This window comes from Aptenodytes patagonicus, chromosome 4, assembly GCF_965638725.1.
Source record: "Aptenodytes patagonicus chromosome 4, bAptPat1.pri.cur, whole genome shotgun sequence".
Taxonomy (NCBI): domain Eukaryota; kingdom Metazoa; phylum Chordata; class Aves; order Sphenisciformes; family Spheniscidae; genus Aptenodytes; species Aptenodytes patagonicus.
The window spans coordinates 60,898,605-60,917,753 of NC_134952.1; positions in this window are offsets into that span (position 1 = coordinate 60,898,605).

Sequence of the window (19,149 nt, forward strand, 5' to 3'; positions counted from 1 at the left end):
TTTTTAAATTATTTCGGCCTGAAGCGAGTTTTAGTTATTTATAGGCGTGGGCAGGGGGCTAGGCAATTGTTGCGGGAGGGAGAAAGCGAACCCTTGGAAGCGGCCGAGTTCCCAGCGGGTCGTTTTTCGGCGGCTGCCGGGGAAGCCCAGCCGCGGCCGGCAGCACCGCCGCTTCCCGGCGTGCGCAGAAAAGCCCTTTGAACGCGACGCCGCGGCAGCCGCAACGCGAAGCGGAGAGGGTTGCCTCCTCTCGCAAGAAATGAAATCGCGTGGGAGTTTTTCTAGGGAGAAATAGATGAATTAAGTGTGTCCTCGGCTACCTGCGCTTCTGTCCTTGGGAGCGCTCTGCCAGGTGAAATCCAGTTTCCCCGCGCATCCGAGGAGGAGCGGGAGCGAGGGGGGCTCCCCGCTCCCACCTCGCGCTTGTGTTTCCCCGGGAAAAGCAAACCGATTGCGCCGGGGCGCACCCTCCCCACACCCCCCAGCCCCGCTGTGTTTTGGACAGGGAAGGCGAGGCAGGCTGCGGCGCCCGCGTTGGCAGCGCGGCCGCGGAGCGGGGCCGCGCTCGCCTCCGCGCTCGCCTCCGCGCCCCGCTGCGGAGCCGGCCCGCGGCGCCGGGCGGCAGCGCGCTCCGGCCGCCCCGGAGCCGGAGCGGCTGAAGTGAGCAGCTGGTGGGAAATGCAAATGGCTCCGGGAGAAACATAAGATACAGGGTGATTTTCATTCCCTCCTCGAGTGTGTGGAAGGAGCTGGACATACGTTTCACGCTCCTAATCCTTCTTTTACATTTTTAGTCATACTCCTATTAAACAACTAATTAATGCCCAGAATCACCAGGGAATACATTAGACATGCTGCCGTGGAAGAGGGGTTCCATGGTGTCTGGAAACTATGGAGCCGACTTAATACGCGGATTTCAAATTTCCCCCCCCCCCCTTCTGTCCAAGCAATAAATGTAATAATAGATTTCAGGGCGAGCGAAGGCCGCGGCGGCTGTATTTATAGTCCGGCTCCCCCCTCCCGCCAGCGCAGTGACAACAGCTTTAAAAACCCCGACGAGCCGAAAGAGCGTTTCCTCGGCGGGCTGAAGCGGGGAGCGGCGGCGGGCTCGCAGCCGGCGCCCGGCCCCCGCGGCCCGGCTGGGGCACGAACAGCCGGGCTGGGAGCCCTCCGTCCCGGCCCCCCGGCAGGCACGCCGGCTTTCTGAACGGCTTGGGAAGAGGGCCGGGGCTATTCCTCGGCCCGGCAGGCGGAAAAGCCGTTTTCATAAATGCCTATCGCGACTATCCGTTTGCAGGCACCTGGCGCAGCCAGCCGTGCTCCCGACGGCGGCGGGAGCCGCGGGGCACCTCCCCGGGTGATCCCGGGTCTCAGCGTGGGCGAGCCGAAGGAGGACCCGGGCTGCTTCCCCGCTGCCGGCCGGGGAGGCTTTTGCACAGGGACGGGGGAAGGAAAAAAAAAAAAGCCAACAACAACAACAAAAAAGCAAAGCGTGTCTAGCGGTGACTAAATACAGAGCCGTGTTTCAGGCGTCCCTCAGTGTCTTGCACCGGCCGCCAGCGCTGCGGGACCGGCGGAAAAGGGAGTTATCCTCGAAAGTGTGCGGTGGGGCAATTCACGGCCATTTACTTTCTTCATTCCCGGATTGTGATCTCAGCCCTCGCAAGCAATCCCTCCCGTCTCCCCCCCAGCCTCTCCTCCCACCTCTCTGAGCTCCTTATCTGACAGCAAACGAGTATGTAAATACCTATAGCTGGCTATGTTTAACACACTCAAACATTATTGATTTGTTGGGCTGCTCGAATATTTTCTTCCTGTCCAGATCTGGTTTCAAAATTGCTCATTCAGGCGGTTCGTCCCGATGCTACAATACAATAATTGTTAAAAAATTAAGCATTTCAAATGGACCCGTTGATTTGCATATAAATTAAAATTACTATGCCTCGCGTATTCCAGTGTTTTATAATCATTTCGAAATTAGCGCTTAACCACTTGAGCTAAAAGAATATATAAATGTCTGTATTGACTCACTAATGAATTACCTAATTAAAACGTCCCGAGGACGTCGGTCGTTAGGAAGATTGTTAAACCGGGGCACATTAGGGGTAAGGATGACGGTGCGAACCGGTGCGGAGCAACCTCTGTTAACACAGAGCGATCTAAGCTTCACGCAGTGAATCCCGTATTTATTTTCCTTCGCTTTCATCCCTTACCCCTCTTCTATTAATTTTTTTTTCCTAAGGACTGAAAAAGAAGAGGAAGCGCAAGTATCTCCCGGTTCGCTCCGGCGCTGCTGCCAGCCGGGGCGAGCCGGCAGCCGCCGCTCCCGGGGCGGGCGGGATGCCCTCGGCCGGGGCTGCTCTCGGCTCGCACCTTCCCGGCAGCGACCGGCTGCCGGGAGCGGGGAAGCGCGGCCAGAGCCGGCGGGGCCCGTCCTGCGATAGAGGTGCTAACAGAGCACTTACCTTCGTCATGAGACTAGGGGTAAAAGGGTAGCTCTTCCTAGGAGAGGCAGCGCAAAGGAATGCGAGAAGTTCAGGGGGAAAAAAAAAAAAAAAAAAAAAAAGACCGGCGGTGCGAAAATCTGTAGCCTCGGGGGCTAGCCAGCAACCCCTTTCATTTCAAGCACTTATTGATTTGCTGTTGTCATCTTTGGCGACGCAGAAGGACACTTGAAAGAATTTCTGATGGGGCTCTGATCTGAGAAACGAGGTGACCTGACCGGGCTCTCACCAAATTCTTAATTACCACATCAACTGCCTTAAAAATAAAAAAAGGAGGGGGGGGGGTAGGGGAAAAAAAAAGGGGGGGGAATCTTGGACAGCAACAGAGTTTGCATATCCGAACTTTTTTAACCACTCAGAAACTCTTCTTGCCTCCTGCTCCCACCGCTGTAATCGCAGCCCTGTATTCAGCCGCCCCCCCGCCCCAGCCTCCGCTCCCCGCAGCCCTGAGCTCTCGGTCCGCCGGCGCAGCCACCCGGCGAGCCCGCGGGCGCGGAGCAGCCGCGGGGCGCTGCGGAGGGGCCGGCGGCGTGAAACCACGCTCCCGCCCGGCGGCCAAGGCAGAGCGCACCCCCCGGCCCCCCTTTCCTTCACCCGGACCGAGGGCAGGTCTGGGGAGCAGCCCTCGGGGGCCGGGGAGGCGAGCCTGGGAAGGGAGTTGCAAACGAAAACATTTCAAATGCAGCAGATTACAGAGGAGAAGGGGAGAGAGGTCAGGACGAGGGGGGTGTGTGGTGTGCGTGTGTGTGCGTGTGTTACACTCCACCAGACATGCAAGCCTGTGACTTGTCTGCAGCCAGCTGTTTTGAGTGTCATCAAAACTAGATGTATACACTTTGAGCAAGGGAGCCAAAAGGAAAATTCAGATGAGGAAATCAACACGAAAAACCTATTGTCAAAGGCACTGGAAGGCAAATAGTGTTTGGTGTTGCTTGTAACACAGGCGTACAGCGCTGACAGATGACAGCAGTGCTCTTGGCTGAAGAGAGAAATACGCTGCCTTTGTCCCACATGGTGCGCACACACATGCACATTCCTTCTCCTTCCTGCTCTGGCTGCTCTTTCTGCAGGACAAAGCAAACCATCCTTTATGGGCATCATCTTCCCTCCCTCCTTCTCTCTTTTCTATTTTTTTTAACTCTCCCCCGCCCCCCCCCCTTATATGTGGTTGCTCTTTATTTTGGTGTCAGAAAGCTGAGGGACAGGATTAGCACCTATTTTAGTATCTCTGATTCTGTCCACCTCGCAGCAGTGGCCGGACCCAGACTGCGAATGCTCAGCAGGCTTTTGCTTAGCATTTTGTACCCTTGTTAGCTTTGAAGGGGCACTGTCCTTTCTGAGCAAATGCCAGTCTCACCCGTTCATGTCTCCCGCTCGAGCAGGGCTGACGTTGTCCCTGTGTGTGCCACACCTCTCCCATTTCCAGTGGGTCGGCTGCTCCGATATGGAAACCAGGACTGTCTGGTTATACCTGAGTCTTACACTCTCTGTTGAGCCTCAGCTCTTCAAAGTCTGGTTTGTAGGGTGGCAACATTTATTGATATGGATTAGACGGCCTAGCACTCGTTTTCAAGCCTCATTGTATGGCTTCAGTCATTTGTGACAGGACTTTTCAGCCCATAGCTTGCTCATATCCCGTGTCCAGCACAGTATACTTAACGTCTATCTTCTCCCTGCGTGCCATGATGCTTTGCAATACTGTCACTAGACTTCCTTCTCAACAGTGTCGTGTTGTAGCAAAGGGAATGAATGAAACTACCCCTTGTTATCTTACAGGAGCTGGATTCAAATTTGGGGGATTTGGGAGCTTAGCAGAGAAACCCTAGAAGGGGTGCCACTTGGATTTTTCTTGACATGGATTTCTATGTTGCTTTGAAGACCTTTTCCAAAGCTTACGGAAAGCCAGGATCTCTGTGTAGTTGCTTAATTCGTTTTCATCCATACTGGTAAAATTAGACCTTCTGGTAAGTGCTGCAGGTGTAGGCTGAAGGGGATGTCACATTTTTCAAAAAACAGGTACGGCGCAACAGTGCTGCCAGTGTTGGAGCGTCACAGCCTCCCTGCTGCTCTCGTCTGGAAAGCAGGCAGGTGTCACACCTCCTGTCCGTCGTGGCGCGGAGGGACCCATCCCTCACGCTGTGAGTACCAGCAGTGTTTGTGCTCACCCTCTTCAGGGAGCCTCTGTCATGCTCGTCAAGCGACTGCTTCTCCTGTGTCCCACTTGCCTCTGTTGCTGCCAGTTCACCCCTCAAGATATGAAATGCTCCGCTTAAAGTGTTTGCGCGTGGTCTCCGGCTGTGGTCTTTAAATATTTCTGAAGGATAAGGGGGAGAAACGATGCCAGAATGACCCCGAATTATCTGTATGTCGTGGTTTTGTTACAAAAGAGAGTACCTCTTCTGACTCTTATTTTGTTTGTTGGGCATGACATAATTGTGGAGAAGCTTATTGAAGAACATGAGGTAAATGTGCATTGCTTAGGCTTTGCTCTCCTCTCACATGTGGTTTCGTGGTCATCCAGCGCGATGATCTGCAATTGGTCTGTTCCTGGGTTTTGGTATCTTTGCTGAACTACACATTGCTGAAAACGTAGATGCACACAGTAAGTATCCACCTGTGTCTGATCTCATATCATTCCTTACAGAAAACCATATTCTCTTCTTTCTGCTTTCTCTGGGCTGTCCCTTCCCTGGTGTGGGTCGCCTGTGGCCGCAGTCCCTCAGGGCGCTTGCCCCCCTTCGCCATGGAGGCCTCCAGAGCGCATCTCCCACCCTGTGGCTGCTGGGTTTTTTTTGTAAGAAGGTTTGGGAAGGGGTGCTGTGTGTGCTTTGAAGTTTTGGGGTGAGATTTTGGGGCGCAACAGTCAGGTTTTGGCATGTGGCGGGGCTGTCCCACTACCTGGCCTTCGGAGCCAGCTGGAACCGGCTGTGACTGGTCCTGGGCAGCTCATGGCTACCTCAGGGGCGGCTGCCCAGCAGCCCCACTGCCACCGCCGTGCCTCCTTGCCCGTGGCCTCCTCACCCATGGCTGGGACATGTACAAAACCCGTCCAGGAGTGCGGGGTATCATCAACCCCCATCCCCGCCGGCAGTGGGGTGGGGAGAAGGAGGGGAAAATCCTGCCCGGCCTAGGGAGGCCCCGCTCCTGGGCTGAAGGGACACCTGCCACTGCCTTCCTCTATGGTGGGAGGAGACGGGACGTGGCCAGCATCAAGAGAGGTTTCAGTGCCCAAGGATCTGTCTGAAACCAAGGGAAACTGAGCTTAAAAGCAGCCTGGCTCCTTAATTGGGACGGCTGAGTAACCGCCGTCGCTGTGAGGGGGGGCTCTGGCCCCGGCACCCCTGCCCCAATGGGAAGGCCTCACCGCCCTGGTGCCAGCCCCTCAGCCATGCTCCCTCCACCCCAAAGCAGCTGCTGGGCGGTTGGGACGGCTGGTCAGGCCATGTCCCAGCCTTTGGAAAGTCTCAGTGCTTTGGAAAGGTTAAAGTATTAAGCGGCATTTGGGGAAGTCGCTCGAGGAAGGGCAAAGGCAGCGGCACCCGGCGGGTCGTTCTTTGTCTGGGAGTGTGGCCAAGCTCTCTTACTCACTGTAATACACCGTGTCAAAGAGCTGGCTCCTTATTAGACACTGCTTTTAAAAAGTGTTTCCCTTGGAAACGTAATGGTAAATTTTCTTCACCAGTTTAGGGCTGCTTCCTTACTTTATTATTTTTTTTTCCCCTTTCGCTACTTTTATATGAAGCCATTCTGACATCCCCCACCAGAGAAAATGTTGAATGCTTTTAGAAAAATACTTGTTCTGATGGAATTTATGATGTGATCCGCTATTCAAATTTATGGTTAGCTTAATATGGTAGGTTAGATAAAATGTCTCTTGATGACATCGTGACGATCACATAAAGCCATACTTTCAGGCATGTTTGGACAGCTTATCAAAAAGTGTTTGGAAATAGAACGAGGGTATAATAAGATGCAGAATAGAGTTGGAAAGATCACCAGGTTACAAAAAACCCACACAACCCAAGCTCTAAACTAAAAGACAAGTTTATAGGTATGCTATAGGAGTGTCTTCATTTCCCCCAGGCAGAACAGACACAGACTTTGAGGTCGGACTTGAAGAGGAAAGGTAAGATGTACTTAGAATCACGAGGAAAAAAAGTGTTCAGTGTATTCACACCACTCTGGTAGACAAAAAAGGAGAAGAGGAAAGCCTGCAAGCAGGTTTCTCTTCCACGTTTTTCTCCTTTCAGGAACCTTACTTCCCAGGAGAGCAGTGTGCCCGCTGGTTCTGCTGGCACTGTACCACCCTGCTGAGCGCAGGCACAGCTTGGTGAAGCGAGGAGCAGGCTCCTTTCCAAATGCTTTCACTGATGGTGTTGATACAATCTCATGAGGACAGCATGCCACGTAAAACAGTTCTCCATTCAGCTGGGCCATCCCTGTGCCGTCGACCCTAACTAGCTATGCTCCGTGGACTATCGTGGAACGCGTGTTTATGGAGTCGCTCACAGTAACTACAGCCATCGATCTCACGACTGAACTCTTTCCACACCAGCATATCTCACTTTTTCTGTCTGCTGTCTACTGGCCTTATTTTTCAGGCTTTTACCATCCTGGGCAGGGTTTACTCATGCCATCATTTCTGGGGATAAGAGCCATGCTGCCTTCCTCTGTTTAGCATCACGCTATTTAAACGAATATATCCCCCATGTACACTTTGGGGGGAAAAGAAAGAGGCCTTTTAAATTTGGCAGACAAAAGTTGCTGGAGACAGAAGGAGATCTTTCTGCAGCTGATTTCTCTGTCTCTGCCTGCTACTGAGCAGTTATAGCTGATTTTGGTTATTGTTTTCCCTCCTGATTTCTGAGACCAAACATTTTCACACAGCCCATTTGTCTTTAATTTATTTTCCTTTTTGCCTCAGAGCACTGGGAACACAAGGGGCCACAAACACTTTGTGGCAACCACCTTGCCGTGAAATGAAAGCCTGAATTAAAGCAGGGAGGCTCAGAAAACACTGCGTAATAAGAACAGCCAGGAAGTTATTTCTGTCTTCTCAGATTTTAAAAGCTACTGAACATACCTGTGATTATAAGTGAGCTGTAGGTCAACAAAAATGGCTGTTAGTGCTTTCATTATAATCTCAATTGTTGGGAGTTTACATAGCACAAACATTTGCTTTGTGGTGAAAGTACAGCATGTAAGCCTTTTGATCTGCAAGCAGTGAAAAAAAACCAACAACTTTTTTGCTTTGTTTTCATTCCCTCCAAACACACTTTACAAACTGGGTTACAGCAGAAGCGATCTGATGTTTGAGCTATAAAACATGGCATGAATATAGATGACATTGGCCACTCCCACTTTGCTTGGTTTGGGAGAAAAATCCTTTTAAAAGGCACGATAAGATCTCTTCTGAGTGTGCTCAGTAGCAGACTGCACTGTCTCTGCAAAGAGGTGAGAAGCCTGAAATATGGGCTTTACCTCATGTACAGCTTTATGATGAGTAATAAGCGGAGACACTCCCTCTGCTGCTCTGAGACCTGTGAGAGTGCAGAGAGAGGCTCAAAATATGGTGAGTGTGAAGATTTTGAGATTCTTCAGTTCACACAGGGCAAGGGAACAAGGAAAAGTCCTGAGTTGCTTTTCTTTTTTCTTTTTTTCAGTTAAAAAGGCTCCTCTTCTCCCACAGAAAAGAAAGGCAGCCCACTTGTGGCTTCTCCAGGCCTTCCCAAAGAAATCAGCAATGAAATGCTGAACAGCTGGGCTCCTTCTTGGCACTTCACAGACAGGGGGGTGAGAGAAAAAGATTTCCAGATACTAAAGCAGGAGCCGCAGCTGCTGCTATGGCAGAAGTTTTCCTGGGAACAAGCAGGTAGGGAGCTCTGTAGTGCCTGGACAGGCTGAAATAGCAGCAGTGGGCACAGAAACAGGCATGATGGGCAGCAGCATCACTCTCTGCCAAACTCCAGCTCTGCCTGGTACCTGAAAAGGCCAGGCAACATCAGCTCACATGCAGTAGAGGCTGTGGCAGCCCAGTCTGTATCAAATGACAGGCTGTTTCTTTAGAAAACCTGTCTGTGGGTTTTCCTAATCTGCTGAAGCACAATGAAACACAACGCGTTCCACTGTTGGGCTGTTTGTCACACCTCCTGAGCTATGGTACAAACAGTAAGTAATCCTGTATTTGCAGATGATACGATAATACAAAAGGAAGGCATCTTTAGGTCATTTAGGCATTCCTTAAGTTTTTTTGTGCTTGACTTGGAAGGATGAACTACAGAGTTGGTTACGATCTTCCTATTCCAGTGCCCTGCCAGAGGACTCACTTTTTGAGACTACCGTGGTTTCACCCGGCAGGCAGCTAAACACCACACAGCCATTTGCTCACTCCCCCCCCAGTTGGATGGGGGAGAGAATCGGAAAAAAGGTAAAACTCGTGGGTTGAGATAAAGACAATTTAATAGGACAGAAAAGGAAGGGAAAATAATAATAATAATGACGTCACATGGTATGGAATATCCCTTTGGCCAGTTTGGGTCAGCTGTCCCGGCTGTCTCCCCTCCCACTTCTTGTGCACCTCCAGCCTCCTTGCTAGCAGGGCAGTATGAGAAGCTGAAAAGTCCTTGAGTTAGTGTAAGCACTGCTCAGCAACAACTAAAACATCTGTGTGTTATCAACATTATTCTCATCCTAATCCAAAACACAGCACTGTACCAGCTACCAAGAAGAATATTAACTCTATCCCAACTGAAACCAGGACAGAGACTTTTTCTTTGTTTCTCTGGTCTCTTTCTCCCACACCAGCTCTCCAGACTTTCGGTCTCACACATTTACTCCAGCTTTCCATTCTGGGGGTGTTTACACACAGTTTATATGAGGATTAGAATTTAGTCTTACGCGTTTTCCTAGAGATACAGAAAACTCACCCTGGTGCAGAACCTCACCTTTCCCCAAATGCTAGGTATTACTGAAAAAACATAGGTATGCTGAAACTTCTCAAGCTTAGAGACTTTTTTTTTTTAACATGTAATTTTTTAATAGAGGAAAAATGTTTTGCCTTTCTCTTCTTCTGATAAGTTACTGGCATATCAAAGGTTGACTTTTTTTTACTAGAACGCTTCTTGAGCCCAGAAAAGCGCTGCCTTCCCAGTTAAAATTTAGCATTGTTACAGGCAACCAAAAATATTGGTCTTATGACAGACAGTGTGAGGGAACTGGGAGTACGAGAGGAAAACACACCCAGGAGTAATCAACAGCACTGTTTCCATAATTCTGAACACCTGTTAAGCCCAGTCAGGTGTTGGCACTTTAAATACCAGCTCTGAGAGGACTATTTTTGTTGGGGTTGAGGGTCTGTTCACCTTGGGAAGCTGAGGGTTTAGACAGGCTTTGCTCCATCCCAAAAATATATTGTAGAGGAAGGGGTTTATTTTGTTTTTAGTGATTTGTTTTATTTTCTTTTTCCATCTCTTTCCTATCCCTAAGGGTAGCGTGAGTGTGCACACATATGGGGGTGTGTGTATATATATTTACCAGAAAAATCTTATACTCCTGTCTTGGAGTATGGTTTTGATGTTTGCTGGAAGGTTTTTTCTCTTCCACTGAGGTAACGTTTAAAGTTACTCACGCTTCTTAATAATTCCTGATAATGAGCAGAATAATTCCTAACAATGAGCAGAATTAGGCTTTCGGTTTGTATCCAGAAAAGGACTTTAAAGCTAAGTAACTCAGTTCAAGAAGGTATGCTGTGGATACCTTAAATCCATTGAGTTGATGTCTTAGCCTACTTCTCTGTCTCTCAGGTGGCTTCATTGTGCGGGTGGTCAAGTTTAGTTCATGTCTTCTAGTAGCTGTGTTGTACAAGCTGGAGGCGACCAGACTACCCTTGCTGGTGGGATACCAGCTATGTTTTCTGACTGGCTAATGTGACAAAATGGGAGTTAGGAAGAGCCCACGTGCTTAAGGAGCGGACTAGGCTGACCTACAGTCAAGAGGATTTTACCTGTGAGTGATGCGGTAGGTAAAAGCCTGTGGACTGTTCTCAGCTAACAATATTTCTACTATGCATAAAACTTCTGCTTTTCTATAGTCTCATGACCTCCCTTAGTCCTAGATGTGGCAATTTCTGTGTATATCTGAGATGCTGAGTTTCCTGTTTTGTGCTATTGTTTCATTAGCTCTCTAGTTGGCATAAAGTTTTCAAGGGAAGGTGGCACCTGGGATTTTTAGGGTGTCTTTGTTTCTGGTTTTTGGTGCAACAGCCCTTTGTTCTTCCTGATTTTTTTTCTTTTTTTTTTTTTGGTGCAAGAAAGGAAGGCAAACTAGGTCTCCTCCCCCCCCCCTTTCTGGCTTTATTATTAGGGTCTCTGATATTGTACTGAGTGCATCCAAATTGCTGTGTTTCTGACTTAATAGTGTTAATACTTTGAATATATGTAGGTGAATACAGAAGAGAATTGTGCTCTATTCTTATAACAAAGCAAGTAACTGAAAAAATTAACTTGCTTTATCCTTTCCTATTGTATCCCTATCTTAAATATGTCAAACTCTTCACTGTTCTCTTCCTAAAGGTTAGACAGTCCTAGTTTTAGCAGTAACATAGGAGATGGTGTTTTTAGGTAAAGTAAATCTGAATTTTAGTGTATTGGGGAATTTTAAGCTTATATCAGCAGGCTAGTATTTAAAAGAACTTTAGCAAAGCTTGGAGCTCTAAATCATTGAGCTGTTATACTTATTAGGGGTAATATACGATAGCTTCAGTTCCGGTATTTTACAAATGTGTTTTTGACATTAAAGTATGTCTGTGTGTTCTAGCTGAATAAAAGAAACTAATTGTGCTAATTCAACACACATTGTTTGAAAATTGTTTTGTTTGGTGTGTAGGCTAGAATATCAGTTGGATATCTGGAGGCTGCTGCATCTTTGACGGGGGTTTGTTAAACACACCTGTAATGCAGATATTAAAATGTACCCTTCAGTTCTGTAAACAGTCTGACCTGAGGGGAAGAAGGGAAATGTAATAATAAGAATACATTTAGAAGTGTCAAAATTAGTGCTCAGGTGCTTAACTTCTGGCAGTGATATTGCTGATATAATCTGTAGATGCGCTAAGTGCTTAGCGCTCTTATTAGTGTCAATAAAATAAAGATACTAGAGCGGCATAATTATGAAATTTACTCTTCCTAATAATCTGATTAGGATAACAATGCTACTTTTACTTTGTCATCCTAGCTGATCTTTACATGTGAAAGTGTTGAAGTAAGAGGCCAATGTTTTCTTCTATCTGCAAAGTAGAAATACCATTTTTTTATAGACTGCAGCTGTGGACTCTCTAGAAGAACACAAGTGATTTGGAGGCGAATTGTGAGGCTATAATTGGAACACTGATTTTCCCCCCCCCCCCCCCCCCCCTTTCTGCACCCACTTACCTTTTGTCCTAGTCTATATGACTGGTATTAGGAAGATTCAATGGGGATTTTTTCTGTTAATATTTATGACCTAGCAGCATACTGGCTTCTCTATCGTTGTTTGAAATCTCAGATGGTTTCTGGTGTACTGAGACTATTTTAAGACTGAGATGCTTCGGTTCATGTGCAAATAGAAGCTGTCAACTGTTCAGTAGAACCAGGATACTTTCAGCTCCCCAGCTGAAGGCTGCCATAGTCTTTCAGCATGTTCTTGTCTGTCTGAAAAAGTTCACAGCTGGTTAGTTGAATGACATAGAAAGACTTTCCTCTTTTCGTGATGCAGATGGTGCTAACTAGTGACTTAGCAGTTGGGGAGAATAAGAACAATGAGATGCAAGGAGGAGCAAAACATTAATTGAAGCCCCCAAAATGCCAGGTTTGGAGGCTTCTGTAAGTTGTGATTCAAAATAGGAGAGGAAGGACTCCTGTTTCCTTTTTTGAAGTGGAATTCTCTTTGAGGTATCAAATTATGAGTACAGCAGTGAAGTGGCCCCTTACTCCATCCCCATAATGTTTAAATATTTGATTTGACACAGTTTTAGAGGTAGTTTTCTTTGTTTTGAGGTTGTTCTCGCCTCCTCCCAAAAGGCAAGCTTTTTTTGTACTGGCTTAAGGAGGATGCCTAAAATGGCTAGATGTCTTTGAAAGTCCTTGGTTTTTTGCAAGTAGTACCTATAGGTGTTGCATTCCTGCTAAGTATTTTCTGTCATTTTGCAAATGTGTTTTTTAAATTAAGCATCCACTAGAAAGAAATGGTAGTTAATGGCTTAGTTTCTTGGCCAGGACAAAGGTTTGTTTCCTTTTGTTATTAGTTCTGTGTCATCACAGAAAGTAGGCTAACTTTATTTTGACTTTGTCTTTTTTTTTTTTTCCTAGACGTATTGGGCTGAACAGCTCAACATAACAAATTATTCTATGTGCTTTAGTTTCAAGTTTTTAATGTAGAATCCAAGTTCTAGCATCAGGATTCAATTAAATGATAGTTTGATTTGACTGAAAAAATAATGGTCCAGAACAGAAACCTCGTAGTATTTTTTGAAGTTCTTATTTTCGGTACTCCTGTTTTAAATAAAAATCTGGATGCAGCCCAGTAACATAAAGCTACATGTTCTCTCATCAGCTAAACGTACATAATGATTAAATTTAACAGTGATTGTTTGCTTATAGCTTCTTTTGGCTGCGTAGGTATCTTTCTGCATTCTTAAAACTAATTCCCTGGCTATAAGTGGCACTATACTGACTTGCTGTGAAAAGTTTCTTGCTACTGTCTGTTGCCCTTTTCAGGAAACAAAGATTGGCCAAGTACAAATCATATTCTATAATTATATGTCATCTTCAATGACAGCTTGAACATTCAACTCCTGTTTACGCTTGAATCGGACATATTGATTTTTCATTTTAATGATAAACAGATTGGCATGTAATACATTTGATGATACATCTGCTTAAAATCTGTTAAGATTGCTGAATGAAAAAAAAGTTTGCAATGTAGGCTAGTGGAGGAATTCAGGCTGAACATAAAATGGGGATGCACGCTACTCTAAGTAATTCACACCAAAAGAGAGTGCAGTTCCTTTAATCTGGTATCCATGCAAGCATAGTCATAATTTGCTTTTCTGGTTTGCTTTCAGTCTGTCTTTTGGCCAGAAGAGATTTTTGCAGCCAAGAATACTGGGAGTATTTAAAAAAAAAAAAAAAATTACTGTGGCTTTACTTGAAAAATGTTTTTGGTTTTGAATTTTGATTTGTTCTCGTAGTCAGAATCTACTGCAAGTTAAAATGGAAACTGGCCAAACTGTGCAGTTTAACCTCGTTACCTGTGCATTCTCTCCTAAATGGTTTTATTTTTGGTAGTGTTCTATTTTATTTTTGGTAGTGTTCTATAGAGTTGTATATATGCACCTTAACATGTCAGGGGAATGTGTACTGTACTGACTGTATTAAAAACCACTTTTGCTAAACTGTTGCTTTTGGATAAAGATGAAGGCTTCCAGGAATACTCCAACTTTGCCAATGGTGATGATGTTTACTTAACCCTTTAAGATTTCTTTAGAGTGTAAACAGATGCTTTAAAACGAATTTGAGTTCTTAAAATTTTCTTGTGGACTTGCATGGGAAACCGAGCACTTGGCTTTATTATATGCTATCTAAATGTTACATAAAATCCAGTTGTTAAATTCTAGTTTGAATAGGCACTGTGATGTTATACTTGTTTCCAAGTGCAGTATTCTTATCGGATACAAAATAAATATATAGAAATATATATGTTCACACATATGCACACTGTGTGTGTACAGTCAAAGGCAAATGATTTGTTAGTGTTCTGAATGCTTTGGATAGAGCAGTTTTAACCAGAAAATGACTGGCATCCTTTGACCAAAAGAACCCAAAGAAAACCCACCCAAACCATAATGGAATTGGTTGTGAATGTAGCAGCATCTCAAGTAGAAAAATACTTAAAGAATGAGTAAGTATTTACAATAAAGACCTTACGCTTTCTGCTTTGTAGTTTGCAAAACACAAAATTGAACACTCTGGATAATCTTGAGATTTGTACTTCTGTGCTTCATGTCACAGAACATCTTGAGGTCCTTTTCCATTAGTGAGGCCATCACATATGCTCTGTCCTGAAGTATCTTTGTCCACGGTGACTTTTAAGGCTATTTCTTCCTTCAGACTTCCATAATTTGACACCTGAAGACAAATGGTTCATAGCCCTGTACCACAGAAGAATGTAATAATTTTTTTTAATAAAGCATGAACAGTTTCAGAGCAACAACAGTTGTTTTGCTGCTCAAAGTGCGGTTAACCCTGAATACCTCATGTCCCTGCTCCCCCCTGCCCCATTTCCTGCCAGAGTCTGTCTTTAGCAGGCCTTTCATAGGCTGACCTTGGGGGGGGTGTGCGTGTGTGTGTTCAAGTTTGGTCTTCAACACGAAGATGATGCAATGATTCCTCTGAGAGGTCCAAGGGCACCAGGTTTCCCTGGTTAGCTTGTTGCTGGTGTTTATTCTCTTTGGATCCCATACTCTTTTCTTTGTGTCTTACTAATCCTTTTCTCTTTCTGTTCTTCCTCCATGTTCTCTTTGATCTCATTCCCTTGTATTTTCAGGATGCTACTTTTATAAGTACAGCTGTGTTTGATCACACAAAGGATACATCCATGGTCAGGTTCTGTGGTCTCTGAGCATCACCTGTCACGACTCTACCTGTATTACTGAAGATTCACAGAATTAAAGACCCTATAGATTCAGTATACTCCTGTGTTTTATTCAGCTGCTACTGTGCTGAGCCTGGGAAGTATAGTATCCATGCTTGTCTTAATTTTTTTTTTTAATTGAGTATTGATTAGTTGAGGTCAGTTAGTAGGGAAGGTGTAGAGGGTGCTTCAAGAAATGTAGAGATGGCTTGCTTTTGCAACAGAAAGGCATTTTTCCATTCAAGAAAGAACGTTACACCTTTAAAAAAAAAAAATCAGCTATCGAAGAGAAATATAAAGCAGCAAGGAGCTGCTAGTTATACTTTATTATATCCTTCCCCTAGCCAAAGTTCAGTACAGCAGCACATCCAGGACCACATCCAGGACATAAACCCTTGCTCTGTGGGTGAAACTCCCGTGGGAGTCGTGGAGAAAAGCTGTGTAAAAACAATCAGCTCTCCAGATGCCTGTGCCATGGAGTTAATTGCTAATGTTAGCTTGTATTCTTGGCTTTCCAGTCAGAAGTTGGCAGGTCTGATTCAGGAAGGCTTTTACCAAGAAGCTCTTTTGTGTGTGTGTGCGCCAGTGAGACTTCTTGTCATAGTTGACGCAGGGGAAAGCTTTACATGCGGTCCTACTTGAAAAATGATTCCCCCCCATCTTTTGTTTCTGGATTCCCTTGTTCCCACTTCTTTTAAAATAGTGCTCTAAAATATAACTCTGCACTGCTCTTAAACATTAGGGCCAAAATTTTTCTCTTTAACCTTCCCAGCAGGCTGCTGTTAAGCACTTTATACTGCTGCCCATGTGGGATGTGCATGGAGTCCTGTGGGGGCCTGTGCTCCAGACAAGGGCTGGGTGGGAGTGAGGAATTCGTCCTTAGGAGTCCACACCTCAGGCTGGTGTGGTTAGCTGCACCAATATACAGTCACAGCGTGTACAGAAATCTATGAAATAGTGTGTGTTTTCAGAGTATATTATCAAGAAGACTCTAGTAGGCTAACTATTTTTGTTCCATGTAAATATGAGAAATACTTGTAATTCTCTTTGCAAAATTTGTTACATGGAACAACAAATGTTGTTTCATAGATTGTATAATGATGTACCTACACAGATTGCACTGCTGACATTATGGCTTTTACGATATGTGCATCACTTAGTACGTTAGGACCTGCATCTCGGCTGGGGTCTCTGCACGCTACTGGGGTATTTCTACTCATGCTCCCTGTATTATAAATGAGTCCTATATAGGTTTGTGTGTATTCTGTAGTGCTGTACTCTTTTCTTGTTAGCCCAAAAGACACTCATGAAATCTTTTCATTATCAGCTTTCCATTGACCTATCATGGATGCAAACTCACCGTTGCTTCCAAAATACAGCGGTGGTATGTCGTCTCTCCCAATGAAACATACCCTTCCTGCCAGTCAGGCAGCTGAATTGGGGTGAGGAGTATAAAATAGACAAGCTTTCAGGCACATAAGCCTTTCTTCATGCTTGACCATATACAGTACACAATTACAACAGATCCTTTAGGCCCACAGATCTGTTACAATACACTTGTACTGCAGTGGTATAGGTTTTTTCATGTAAAACATGAATTTAAGTGTATACAATAACAGAGATGATATCTTAAATTTGTTGTTTGTAACATGTATGTCAATATATCTTAATTTTCTCATTAGTGAGATATATGATAAGTTACTGGAGACCTAGCTGCTGTGGCATTATTTATCTTAACTGATACAGCATAATAGTGTGATGATGAAAGGGACCTGGAAGAGGGAAAGCAGAACTTATTCCATTCATTTCAGTAGATAGCTCTTGACTGCTCACTAGATTTTAAGTTCTTCTCGAGTGTAGAAGAGGTATTTTGATTATATTATTAAAAACAAATTAAAAAACCCACATCAAAACCTAGGTGTGGGTTTTCTTTTGGCTTGACTTTAGGCAGTTCAGCTGTTTTGACTTGGATTTGCATCTGTTCCTAAATGGCAAAGTTTAGAATTGCCATTTAAAATAGTGATGATTCTTTCCCCCCACCCCTTCTGTGGCAGCATTCCAATTTCTGGAAAAGGCTAGGAGCTCCTTGGCGGGGAGGTGCCTGGCTATTGATACACAGCTCAACAAGGTAGATCTCTAAGTGCCGAATGTGAATAGTAGAGTCTGTACATTTTATTAAAATACCTTTGCCAGCTACAAATAAAAGGGTAGGAAAGGAGCCACCTGGCAATGTCCCAAGAACATCCCAGGGCATGGAAGCCTCCCGGCAGAGACAGAAGGGGGGAAGACTCATGTCATATATGATTGTTGGCGAGGAGTGGGTTGAAGTATGTGTGCATTGGTTGGGGGGGACTGTTGCTGTCTAGAGCACAGCCCCAGAAACAATGGAAAAAGACAATTTGGCTTATGACTTGTGTTTGGCACATAGCAATGATCAGGAATCTTCTTGGCAGACCCCCGCTCCTCTTCTCTTTAGCAGAACCCACAAACATAATAGAAATGGAAAGGAAAGATGGATGTTTGGAAAGGGCACTTCAAACTGGCAAAAGTTAAATGACAGCAAATAGTTGACCTGAGCCCTCCCTCCTCCTCCTGGTCTCCTGCCGATTTAATATGATTTGGTTGTTACTCGAGTTGTTCCTATAGTCAGATTATGTGTGGGTATTTATAGTTGTTATCCCTGCTATTCCTTTTCTTTGTGGATTTTTTTGGTCACGCTTGCGTGCATTTTGTCTCTCCAGTTAGGTTGTAAACTCTGAAGAGTGGGGGGAAGGATTAGCTGTCTCTTCGCTGTGCCATGGGGCTAATCTCTGGAAGGTCACTGTGCTTAAACATACAAGAAGAGAGCAGGAATGAGGATGGCTGGTTTCAGGTGCTCGTGTGCTCCTCAACCGCAGCTGCCTCTCTTCCCCCTAGACTTTCAGAGCCAGCGGCAGCCCTAATCCTAATCTAGCTGGCAGTCTCCTGTGGTGCCATACTGTGGAATGGGCAAACACTTCCTCTGTTTGTTTTAATTCGTGGCTGAGCACAGTGAAAGCAGAGCTGTGCCTGCTGCCATAATGCTGGATTGGAGTGTCACTGGACGTTGGTGCATTTGAAATACGAATCCAAACGTTGCTGCTTGTATCCTTTTCTGCTTAAAGATGCCTGCCCGTGTGTCTGTTTGCTCCTGCTGCCTAATTCAGCAGCTGTGAGCTGCAGGCAGTAGCACACGTGCACTTGGCTAAAATAACCAGCGAGCCTGTCCCTTTGCTCTTGCCAGAGTCTCATGTTGTTGAAGAGTTTTTTAGGATCAGATCCGGCTTCTCAGTTTACCTTATTCCTTTGCCCAAGACCAGCAGGAAGGCCTCATCAGGGTGGCCTGCCCTCTTATTCTTTTCCATATCAGGTTTAAAAAATAGTAATTTTGGGAATTTAGTACATTATCTAAGTGGTTCTTATTTTAACCTTGAAATAATATTGTAGATTAGGAAAATCTCTTTTGGGAACAGGCTTCAGTTGTTGTTTTTTTATTTTTATTTTTTTAAAACATGTTAAAATACTTTTTGAGTTTTTGCATGGCCATCGCTTTACTGTACAAAGTGAGGGCTTTTGTTCTTTGGTTGCTCAGTGCAGACTTACTGGGCAGGTAGCTAGAAGTCCAGCTTGCTTGCTCTTCTCTTGAAACTGATTCCATGTATGTGAATGGTACAAATATGAATTTTGTAAATGCAAATAGTATCTTTTAGAGAGACAGTCTGGACCCTATGCCCGGATGAAAATACTCTCCCGTATCTGTGGGGACAACTTGTAGGTATATTCCAGGCTGAGCATTCTTATGCCAAGATTCACCCTGAATGAAACTTTTATGGTTGAGTTATAAGCCTCTGAAAAACTGCTTTTATAATGGAAATGTTGAAAGACCCTCAAGTTTAGGATCAGGCACAGCTATAATTTTACAAGCATTAGGCATCTGAAATAACTTTGTTTAAAGATTACA